Below are 11,581 nucleotides of genomic sequence, written 5' to 3' on the forward strand. Positions count from 1 at the left end.
AACAGCACTGTCAGCAGGTTGAGGGAGGGGACCCTTCCCCTCTACTCAGCACAGGGGGGGCCACACCTGGAGTGTCATATCCAGAGACATGGACATACCGGAGAGAGTCTCACAAAGGGCCATGAGGATGATGAAGGGACTAGAGCATCCTTCCTACAAGGAAAGGTTGAGAGAGCTGGGACTGTTTAGCCTGGAGAAGAGAAGACTCAAACGGGGATCTGATTAATGCATGCAAATACCCAAAGGGAGGGTGCAAAGAGGATGGAGCCAGACTCTTCTCATCAGAGCCCAGTGACAATACCAGAGACAATGGGCACAAACTGGAACACAGGAGGTTCCCTCTGAACATCAGGAAACACTTTCTTACTATGAGGGTGACCAAGCGCTGGCACAGGCTGCCCAGAGAAGTGGTGGAGTCTCCCACCCCAGAGATACTCAAAAGCCTTCAGGACATGGTCCTGGGAAAGTGACTCTAGGTGGACTTACTTGAGCAGGGAGGTTAGATCAGATGACCTCCAGAGGCCCCTTCCAACCTCAACCATTCCATGTGATCCTGTGAATTTTGCGCATCTACAGCCACAGCATAAGTTGAGCAACGCACCCAAATCCAAACAAGACTATGCACAGAGTCAGTACCCAAGCTCATGCCCTGTGTTCCAGTCCAGTGTGTGAGCCCTAAGGGATCACACAGCTTTACTGCTTCCAACTACAAAGATTTGTGTACTGGAAAAACATCATGGACTACTAAAATACCACACTGTGATATGTCTTGCTCAACTCCTGCTGTGCTCATCAAGCCTGTTGTTTGACCTTCTCTGAACCAGAAATACTTTACATTATCAAGAAGGTTTTCACAGCAGTCTGAAGAGCCTTCTAAGGTATGCTGCTTTATACAAGATTCTTGTTGTCACATTCTCTCCATTCTTTTCCTGTAGGGGTAAAGGAGAACACACAACCCAGAAGTTCCACTTTACAAACTCAACTATTCTCCATTTTCTTACCTGCTGAACTTTTATTTACTCTGGCTATACAAAACCCAAAACCAAAAAAAAAAACCCCAAAACCCAAACCCAAAACAAACCTAGGTGAGTCTTTTCATTCTATTGTCTTGCTCAGACACTACAGTTAAGACTTCTGCTCTTGAGCAGCGATTATGCTCATCAACTCTCACAAGCTGTCCATAACTGCCAAGACAAGCTATTTTTTCAAGGTAAATTTTACAAGTGTATCCAGAGTATCTTCAGCATCTTAGGAACTATCATACTGTTTTGACAACTATCTGTTTTGGTTTTGTTCTCTAATACATACAGCTCAACTTGGCACTATGGCTTTATTAGCCCCACAGAAACTAGTCACAATGTTCTTTTGCTGGAGAGAAATTGGTTTTATAGCAGCTGTGTAAAGAACTGGTTTTTTCATAATGAAGTACACAAAAACCATTAGTAACACTAAGTTTCAAAAGAATATTAGAGAAAAACTGTATTTTATTTTAAAAGATCAAGTTGACAATGACATCCTTCCTATTAAATATACCCTCTCAGTACCACAGATGCAAAATGGAAATGCTACTAAGCATTCTTATTTTGTGATGCACTGAGCAACCTCAAGTCCCTCTTACAACCAGCAGCAGCTGTGGGTACTGGTCATTTATTTATTTTCTAAGGTCAAAATTACTGCTCCAATTTGTATAGCATGCTGCTGCCTTAAAACATAGTAACAGATTGCTGATCACCATGAAACACCCTCTCTTTTCTCAAGTGGAGAGTAAGTATAGTGAAAAAGGGGGTGGGGTGGGGTGGGTGTGTGAATTCCTGGACAGACCAAATGTAAATAAGGATTTGCAGAAAGAACATGTAAAAGTTTCCTGACTTTAGGAATCTGCACTGACTTGTTCAGTAACAAAGTTCTGACATATCAGGGAACTATCAGCAGCTGTGACCACTATTTTGTTTCCATGCTCAATAGTTCCTAGAGGGAGGGGAGGAAAAAAAAAATCACTGCATATCAATAACTTTTACTTCTTCCAACATAAACTTTCACCAATAATGAAAGGGGCAGTCTTGCCTTCCCACACTCACTTCTCTCACTCGTGTTAACTCCAGTGGCCTCATGAAAAAAACAGCAAAGGTTTTTCAGCCCAATTGGTTCTTTCATTACCTTCTAGGCCTAGCATCAAGCGAGGATGGAAGGTGCAGCATCCTACTACTGATGGGGCTGCTCATCAGTCACAGACTCCTGCTGCTCACCTGCAAGACCAAGACCACCAGTCAATATACTGTCCCCAACCTCTCTTCTCCTCAATGACTTCTAGGATGCATAGCAGCACACTAAATGCAATCAAATCAAACTAATCTAGTTCTGACAGTTCAGCTTAACCATAATTTTTGAAGGATAGTTAAAACAATTGTCTCGGTCTCTTGAAAAGGAAGCAAATCCATTCTCCATTAAGTCAGTTTAGCAACAATTTGAAGGCCTTTGAATAACTGGATCTTTAAGAACCTGCACGGTTCTTTACAGTTTCACCGTGATATCTACTGGTCTCAGTGGGCAATATGCTAAGCAAATGATGTATGCTGGTTTCCTCAGAGCACTTTGGCTAGTTATGCATGCATAGCTGATACTACATTTGAACTCATCAGAAGCTGCAATTAAAACCTCTTCAAAACGGAAAATATACGGCATGAGTCAATGGATTTTTCAGATATAAAGAAGTGATTCAGGCACAGTAAACACTTTTTCTACATGACTCCAGGGTCCTCAGAGGCATTTTATGTCACTTCATCTCAATTACCCTTCCAAGAAAGCAATTCGGATCTGAGCAAGAGAGAGGAAAAAAAGACATTACTGACAACACACAAAAGCCTACTCTGATGTCATAATGCTGTATTACTTGAGTCATAGGCAGATTTCCTGGAATTCAGTTTTGAAGCAGGAAAGCAATGATGAAGAGTATAGAAAGAAGAGCAGCTACCTGCTGTGAGTCAGAGAAATTATTTCAGATGCTGATGAAGTTATTATTACTGCTCAAAACTAAAGCAGCTTCCCAAACTGCCCCTTGATACATTATTCAGCTTCAAAATACTCCCCATATCAATTTTCCACATACTGCAAATGAAGAATACAATAGTTCTAACTCTCTCACAGTAGTTTGAGTCACAAGATGGTTTTCTATCTCCTTACTTCCAAAAAAGACAATTTACGGTAAACTCAGCTGCCACTACCTGTTCTGCCACTGTTGTTCTAGCACCACCCTTTACGTAGCAGCACTGACAGAAATCACTGTCAGTCCTCTGCTACATTATTTTAAGATTTTTTTCCATTATGCTACGCTGCATTCCACACAAGAAAATTTAGTACTTTCTTTGGAGCAGGAATACTTTGTGGCTGCGTGAAGCTAGCAGTCTGTGATAATGGGTCAAAAGGACAAACCAGAAGGATTGTTGTAGCTGCATGCAAAGACCTGCAGGGTTCTAGCAACACTGAGTTGTTCTTGTTACTAGAGAGACTACCTGAAACACAAAATACATTAATCATAAAACAAGTAACCTTAAAAAAACCAGGCCTTAATGGTATTTGGACCAGATGCTCAAAATGTCCATAGCAATCCAGCATTATGCACCAGTGCCCTCAAATAAAATTAAAATAACCCTAACGTGATAAGGATACAAGAGCACATACATTTCTGCAGTTCTTATACAGATCTTTACAAATAATAATTGTAGGAGGAAAAATACCCTTTTTCACATCAAACCTATAGGTCAGCTCCAGCAGGGAGCCATTTCAGTCTGACTGCCATCCGGTACCTCTTCACAACTAGCACTACCTTCTCACTAGCAGACAAAACACATGGGTTCCAAACCAATTGATGGCAAACTAAGCTCAAACTGTTGCTGCATGGGACAGTCCCATCTTCCCATGCACTCTTGTAGCCTTTTTGCCATCCAAGCGAGCAGTCTATAGTCTCCCCACAAGCTGGACAAGGTGATTGAGCTGAATTCACTCTTTCACCCAAAATTTGTTTAAAGCCAGATCAATTTCCCAATTCAGTTGATTCTATGGCTGCGTAATTGCTACCAGCATGACAGAGGCATTAGGATAAACCAGCCTGCAGCAGGTAAAGATCAGGAAACTGCAATCTGAGCAATGTGGCAAAGGAAACTAAAGGTGTTCAGACATTTTTAACATTTCAAGATTTCTGCCCAGTTTAAGTACTTATTTTGCCCTTGCAGCACAGACAAGTAGAGCAGAACACACACCCACAACTCACCTTCTGCAATATGAAATCTAGCTGATTAGCCTACCACCAGTGGAAGCATCTCAAGAGGGCAGAGCAGGTTTTACCACATTCACATTAAAGCCACTGGCTATCACAGTCACAAGTTCTCTTGGACACAAAGGTAATCCCTGTAAAACTACGGATATACAAGCGAGGTATGAAAGCTTGCTGACTTGCTATGGATGTTACAATTTTGTGGACAAGGACTACATTCTTTCCAGAACTATCTGCACTCTACCTGCCATTTAAATTCTGATTAAAAAGAGTAAACAACTGTTGCAGTGAATTATATTACTCCATCATGTCTGCAATGAAGACGCGTCTGTTTTCAATCAGGGCAGTTTTACTTTCCCTGCAGTGTATTCTATCACCGTTTGTCACCTAAGGGCAAAGGATACATCGCACTGCATCAAACAGCTGGGAAAAAAGATGCTTCTGTGCTCATGACTCACATTTACATGCTCTCTGGACAACAGACATTTTAGCTTGTACTGGCCGACGGTCTGACTGTGGACTATAATGCAACTTTGTCACATGAGATATCCTGCAGTACATTCCTCATAAGTAATAAATGGCTCCCTGTTTTTGTTATGCAGCATATATTATTTACAAAATTAACAACTGGCATATACATAAAGAAATAAAGGAGGGGGAGGGGAGAAAGCACAAATTTAAGATGGAAAAGTTATATTAAAATCTACCCCTTCCTTTCTGCCCACAGATTGCAAACCCTAACTTCCCATTTTTCAGTGTATTTCAAGTGTCATTTCACAGCATGGAGTGTCTACTTCTGTCCCAAGACAACCACTGTCCACACCAATGCACCTCACTAGGAAGCTTTGCTCCTTTCATAAAATTCTTAATTTCGTATCACTTGTCAGACCTCCAGTTTAAACTACCTCCTCCTGTGCGTTTGCATTCTTTTTGTGTTTATTCACAGCATTCCCACTTTGCCCACTCACAGATCTGTCTTGGTCTTAAAAGATTTACGCTGCCTGAAACAGTTGTTAATGACCCTGCCAGTAATCACCTCCAGAACTACTGGGACCAGTGTCAGATTGCCACTTCCACTGCTGTAATAACCAGGTCAGAACCAGCATGAAGAGTTCCTGTCAGAAAAGCCAAACACATAAACTTCACCAAGAACACAAAAGGTGCCAGCTCAACGGTCCCTGTAGCCCAGCCTCTGCTAGTCGGTTCTGACAAGGTTCTCAGTGCAGAAAATCCTGTGTTGAGAACTTCCTCATAGCAGATATACACAGTAGAGCTACCTGTTTCAACACACCCAGTAGCTCATACTGACCTTACTGACACAGGACCCCAAAGGATGGCAGATGATGTGACTTCCATATGCATCAAACGTCCTCTCCCTACTTCCTACTGCTCTCCACACCTTGCAGAGTACCCATCTCAGCTGCTTGGGTCCCTCTAGTCCTGTAGTCTGATAGCATCTGTAAACCTGTGAGTTGTTGAAACATTTCTGTACCTTCTGTATTTCTCATGCCCCTCCCCTTCTCCATATTAACATCCAGTCTGAAGGAAAAGTTGGTGCGGCGAGGAGAACTGCAAAGAGGTTATTGAAACCAGAATTTCTTGAGAAGTATCTAACCAGGACAAGTGCAGCCAAACCCTACCTGCTGCTGAAATTAAGATATAGCTGAATTGGTAGCATTGGCACGCCCTCGCCCCTACAGCTGCAGCATTCTTTGCTGTGGTACTCCCTCCCTTATGGGCACTGTTTGCTGAGATCCAAGAGATACCAGTCCTGCTAGTGTTGCTCTTAACCAACCTTTTCATTTCCCAATTCCCTAGCAGCTTTCCTCTCGTCATCAGTTTTCCCGCTCACATTCCAGGAATGGCTCTGCCATTTCTCCCCAGTACCATACTACCTCTAAGCACCTATACCAGGAATTCCAAGTATTAGCAGTACTATGCAGAGGAACTAGACAGGCTAAAGCCTCTATCCACACTGACTATTGATAATTTCTATATATCAAAGTCCCTAAAACTAAAGACAGATAATTTGGCACAGATGAGAAAAAGCTCATAGAATTAATGTCTTTGTTAGCAGAGATGATGCTGCACCTGTGTGATACCTCATCTTTAAAATGAGACTTTTTTTATACATCCATTTCACACTTCTGCAGAATAAGCACATTAACTATTTAAACATACATCAATTGCATCTTTGTTCTCCTTAATAACAAGAGCAAGCAAGAGGGCTGATTGTTATCAGCTGTGCAATTACATGATTATTTTGGAACTGAACTACAGTTTTATTTGGTAATGGCTTTGACTTTGATACACATAAGTTAAAACACTTCTACTTCTCAAGCTGCACTACATGCCTGATAAGGCTGTGCCTTTAAAAAAAAAAAAAAAAAAAGGAAAGAAGGAAAAGGGGCCAAGTTTGATTCCCAGTGAACTTATTTTGCTCTTAGATATTCCCATATCACTCTGCCTTTGATTTGGGGAGGGGGGGGGAAACCAGCATTATAAAGGGATAAATATTTGGCTCCCTACCTGTGGACTTAAGTCTTGCAATTTAGAAAAAACACAAAGGAAAACTCAAATGCAGCTTTGTGACAAGTATCTGGCAGTTTTGTAACTGATTATTTGGCTACAGTTAAATCACAATAAAAGGCTGCCCACTAACACCAAAGGTTAAATACATCTGCTTTACGGGCCAGAGGCGTATTTGCAATTAAGAACCTTTTACAAATGCAATGAGTGAAAGACGCTACATACACACATCAATTTATTGCTCCAACTAGCTGATTCTTGCAGGAATCTATATATTAATAAAGTACAATCTAGATGCTGTAGGTACACATTTGTGCCATCTCACACGAGGATGATGCAGTTCATTGCTTCTGAACTCTGCTCAAAACAGTTACAAAAGTATGCCAAGTACCTACCAAGTTCATACTTTTCTAGCAAAGAATTTTCTTTAAAAACATGCTGTTGTCACACTAAGACATTCTGAGGTATAATTTTTCAAGAGGCAGAAACTGTTCAAAGATCTTCCATCAGCGTTAGTGGCAGTCTTTGAAAGGCTATCACCTGGTAACCTACATCCTGGACCTGAAGAATGAGAAACATCTTGATTGCTACATGGACAGAATATTTATATATGTATATATGTATGCATACGTACTTAAGTTAAAGAAGTTACCTTCAAATTTCACTTGAAATAGTACAATTCAAGTATCCAAAAATCAATTATAGGATAGCCAGTTTAAGAAGATTCATACTACTGTTTTTTTAATTTTGTTTTGTGGGTTTTTTTAAACCAAAGGTCACTTAAAGAGGTCTAACACAGTATACACATGCTCTCCAGGCAGAAATATAACTCTCATTTCTGGAAGGGAGAACATTATTAAAGAGAAATATAAAGGATATTGGAAAGAAAAGCTTGTCCCCATGGGCTTAGAAGTTTGTCAAAAGTCCTCTTTTTAATAAATAGTAATTCCACCCTGAGGAGCTCAATAACTGTACCATGGAGCTGACACAAATTTCTGGGTAACCTTTTCCCCTTCTGACAGGCTATCTCCCGCCTTTTGAAACTTTCCACAGTTTGTGAGAATTTATTCATCAGTCACAATGTAAATCAAGTATAAATGGTTTCCCTCACATCTTAGGGTCACATGGTTTCCAGGCTCGAACCTTAATGATGTCCTGGCAGACTGTACAGCAAGCAAAAGTAGGAGTTGCATTAACTGTGCTCAATAGAGAATGCAACCAACAGTAGAAAAGAAGTTATTACATCAAATTTCTCAGTATACAATTTTACAAGAACCTGTAACCATAGCTGATTTTTAAACAAGTTAAAAAGCACAGTCTGATAGCATCATAATAAAAAAGCTGAATTCAGATAATGCAGAAGTCTGGATTTTCTCCAATGCTGTCAACAGATTAAACTCCCTGTATTAGCAAGACATTTGGCTTGGTAAAGGCCACTTAGATTGGATCTCAATGAGCATCAGCTGTGATTTGAAGATTTTAACTTTGGAAAAATAGAAGTCCTTTTAAAGTAACTACCTACACACCCATTTGCATGATGGACACCATTCCACACACACATGCTGATTTCATTGGGTTTGTGACAACATTTCTGTGAGGGACTAGAGACAGTTTCACCCAGGTAGCCCTGCAATGACATGGTAAACAAACTGCTCTTCCAACATCACCCAATTAGTACAGCTAAGTTAATCTGTATCTCCCTAAGATATTATCAGCTTTCATGCACAGAGGATTTAATTAGTCCCGTGCTCTAAAAGCCAGCCCTGGGTGTCACTTAAAAGACGCATCTATTACACAATGGAATGACAGGAAGAATTATGAGTTCTCATTATGAAGCACATATTAAGCAATTGAATTATTGAACTCGTAGCCATCATTAAGTACCCTCTCATCCTTTTTCTTCCTGCTTTCAAGAACGAGTCCAAAGCGACACCTTCTGCTGAATAGCTGGAACCGCAAGTAACAAATCCATCTGGTTGGGTACCAAAAACCAAGTATGTTTTCTCTCTAAACAGCTCAGTATGTCACAGCGGTCAGAACTGCTGCTCTTCTACAAAAGCGATCATATGAACAGCCAGAGCATAGCTGCCCAAGTGACACACACCAGGAACTTGACAAAGGATATTTTGCCTAGATTTCAGCAAGCATCCAAACAAGCAGCACTTGTGCGTTTTGTGGTTTCGTAACTCTTAATGAAATCTCATAGCACACCTCAAGCTCGTTGTTACTGCCTCCAGCCAAGAAAACGGCATGTAACACACAGTGGGCCCAAAGCTGAAGATAAACAGACGCTGATAAAATTACTTCACAGACCTCACACATAAAAAATAAATCACTAATTGGATTCTTGTAAAAACTGAACATCCTTAAATCAAAACAATGTAATTATCAAACCACTATAAAATACAAAATTTAGAAGTACAAACCAGCCCACTAACAGCTGATCCCCAGATATGGAGAACACAAAAAAGACTGTAAGGACAAAAAAAATTTATCTTCAGAAAAAACACTGAATCTCTTTCCATCTGTGTTTTGGGGTGGGGCAAGGAGAGAGGGAGTGAGAAATGACTCAGGCATTTTGTGTGTTAACCAAGACCCATCTTTGTAACAACAGGAATAACAAAGAAGTTTTTATTACATCTTGGATATATGGGCTGGCAGAGTAATAGCAGTATTTTCTGTCAAAGCTACAACGGCACTTACAACATATTTGGCTAAGATTAAGAAAGGAAAAAAACCATGCAATACTAAAATCACACTTCAAACAATGGACTAATTTGCTTTGTCTGTTTGAAAGACCCAGAAAAACTATAAATAACCCATCATTAAACAATAAACTGGGCTATTCCTATTTTTGTCAATCTTTGCAGAACAACCTTGATTTCAGCAGGCTGCTCCTCCATATCAGCAGAGACACAACCTAGAAACTGTCATAGTAATCATCAACAAACAGAAAGCCAGTGGTAACCTTAGAATCTAAATGGAATTCACTGTAAGACACAGTGACATTCAGTGGCTCACAAAAAAAGTAGCTTTCCTTATGATAATAATGAATCAAGTATGGTGACATCATGCTAATCAATTACACTTCTTTCATTACCAGTGAACTTGTGGACAGTTCAAACACTGGGTCCTCTGCTTCAAATCACTTCTGTAATAAAAAAAGCGAAGGACACTTTCACGATACAGACTATATACTGCCCTTAACATCAGAAAAAGAGGAAAAAAAAAAGTGTAACCTACAAATGACAGACAAAATGAATTTTCACAGTATGGTTTCTTAATTTATTTAAAAGACAGAGTTAAAGCTGACATTCTGATACTGGAATGACACAACGGTGCATTATTACTTTTCTGGAAAAAAGTTTAAAAAAGTTGTGGGGCACAATGATCCCCAAAAAAGTGCTTAAACTTCTGTAGGTAGAACCAAACACCATAAAAAAAATATGCAGTTTTATTACAACCTAGTGTAATTCCAGTGAAGTTCCCAGAGCATCACAGGGAAAAAAACGCAACAGAAAAATAATCAGAGGCTAAAATAAAAATAATACTGGCTTAAAAGTACAGGCTTGAGACCAGTATTAGGACTGATTGTTCTTCATGGTTTTTAGCACAGGAAGTAGCAGTGTATGAATAAAAATTTTCTAATTATGCTAAGTTAGGAGGTGTTATCAATACAAAGGCAAATTGAAATACCCCATTAAGAAACAATCAGATGACCTTGACCACACAGCAATGTAACAAGTGTTTCTGCTATCAGCTAGGAACTAATCAACTAAGAAACAAGACAGACTGGAGTTTCTTGATCTCAGAAGGATTATGAAGCTCCAGTGTTACTGGACTTGTGATCCCAGCATCACCAGTCCAAGACTCAAACGAGCTGAATTATGTAAAGGAGAGGAAAAATTAGAAATAAATGAAACACTGAGTCAGCAGTGAATGAGTTTTTCAGCTGCTGCCAAGTGGGGGAAGGCCCTCCAAAATGTCTCCTTACAATACTAACACTTTCTCAGGCTCCTCTGAAGGGTCTTTCTTCTAGCTTTTTCCAGTCCTTGTTTCGCTTCACTCTGTAGCCTCAGCTTCTGCACCTCAGTGCAGACACCTGGTAAAGAAAGCTATCTACTTTAGCGGAAAGGCCCAAAGCCCCAAACCATTCAGACAGCATACAAACAGCAGGTGCAGGCTACTTAAGAATAAAATAAAAAAAAAAAAAAAAAGCGCAAAACTCAGAAAAAAGGGGAGGGTGGCACAAAGATAAACAGTCTCACACCTCCAAAAAGTAATCGCACACCTCCAAAAAGTAATCGCACACCTCCAAAAAGTAATCGCACACCTCCAAAAAGTAAAGGAGCATTTAGGACCCGTGTATTTGGCCTTTCTCAGGGCACTTTGTGTTGCTCTAATTCCCCCTCCCCGCTCCTCAAAGAGACGCCGCCCCGGACCCTGCTCCCGGCCCGGTCGCCTGCAGGCCGGGCCCCGGGGCCCGCTCCCCGTTACCCAGGCCGTCACCTGCGCTCGACTGGCAGCGCCGTGAACGGCAGCACGGGCCACGAGGGCAACGCGGAGCCCCCGGGCCAGGCCGCAGGGCCCGGCAGGGCCAGCCCGCCTCAGCCCCAGGGAAGGCCGCACCAGGCCGGGCGACAAGAGGCGGCGGCCGTAGGGCAGAACAGCCCTGGCACCGCCGCGAGCGCGCGATCCAGCCCGAGTACGGCAGGGCAGGGCCAGGCCGAATAGAGCGGGGCCGTGCCGGGGCCCCGCCGCGCTGCCGGTGCCGCGGTCGCT

General features: G+C 41.4%; 1 long non-coding RNA gene across 1 annotated transcript; it reads right to left on the bottom strand.

The window, feature by feature from the left end:
- Window positions 1–606: 606 nt before the first annotated feature.
- Window positions 607–11,520, bottom strand: LOC114016260 (uncharacterized). The gene is made up of 4 exons (XR_008733757.1): window positions 11,112–11,520; window positions 10,803–11,069; window positions 2,158–2,246; window positions 607–929 (listed from the first exon to the last, which is right to left on the bottom strand). It is a non-coding gene; the product is annotated as an uncharacterized LOC114016260 (long non-coding RNA).
- Window positions 11,521–11,581: the final 61 nt, after the last annotated feature.

Source organism: Falco cherrug, chromosome 8 (assembly GCF_023634085.1).
Source record: "Falco cherrug isolate bFalChe1 chromosome 8, bFalChe1.pri, whole genome shotgun sequence".
NCBI classification, from domain to species: domain Eukaryota; kingdom Metazoa; phylum Chordata; class Aves; order Falconiformes; family Falconidae; genus Falco; species Falco cherrug.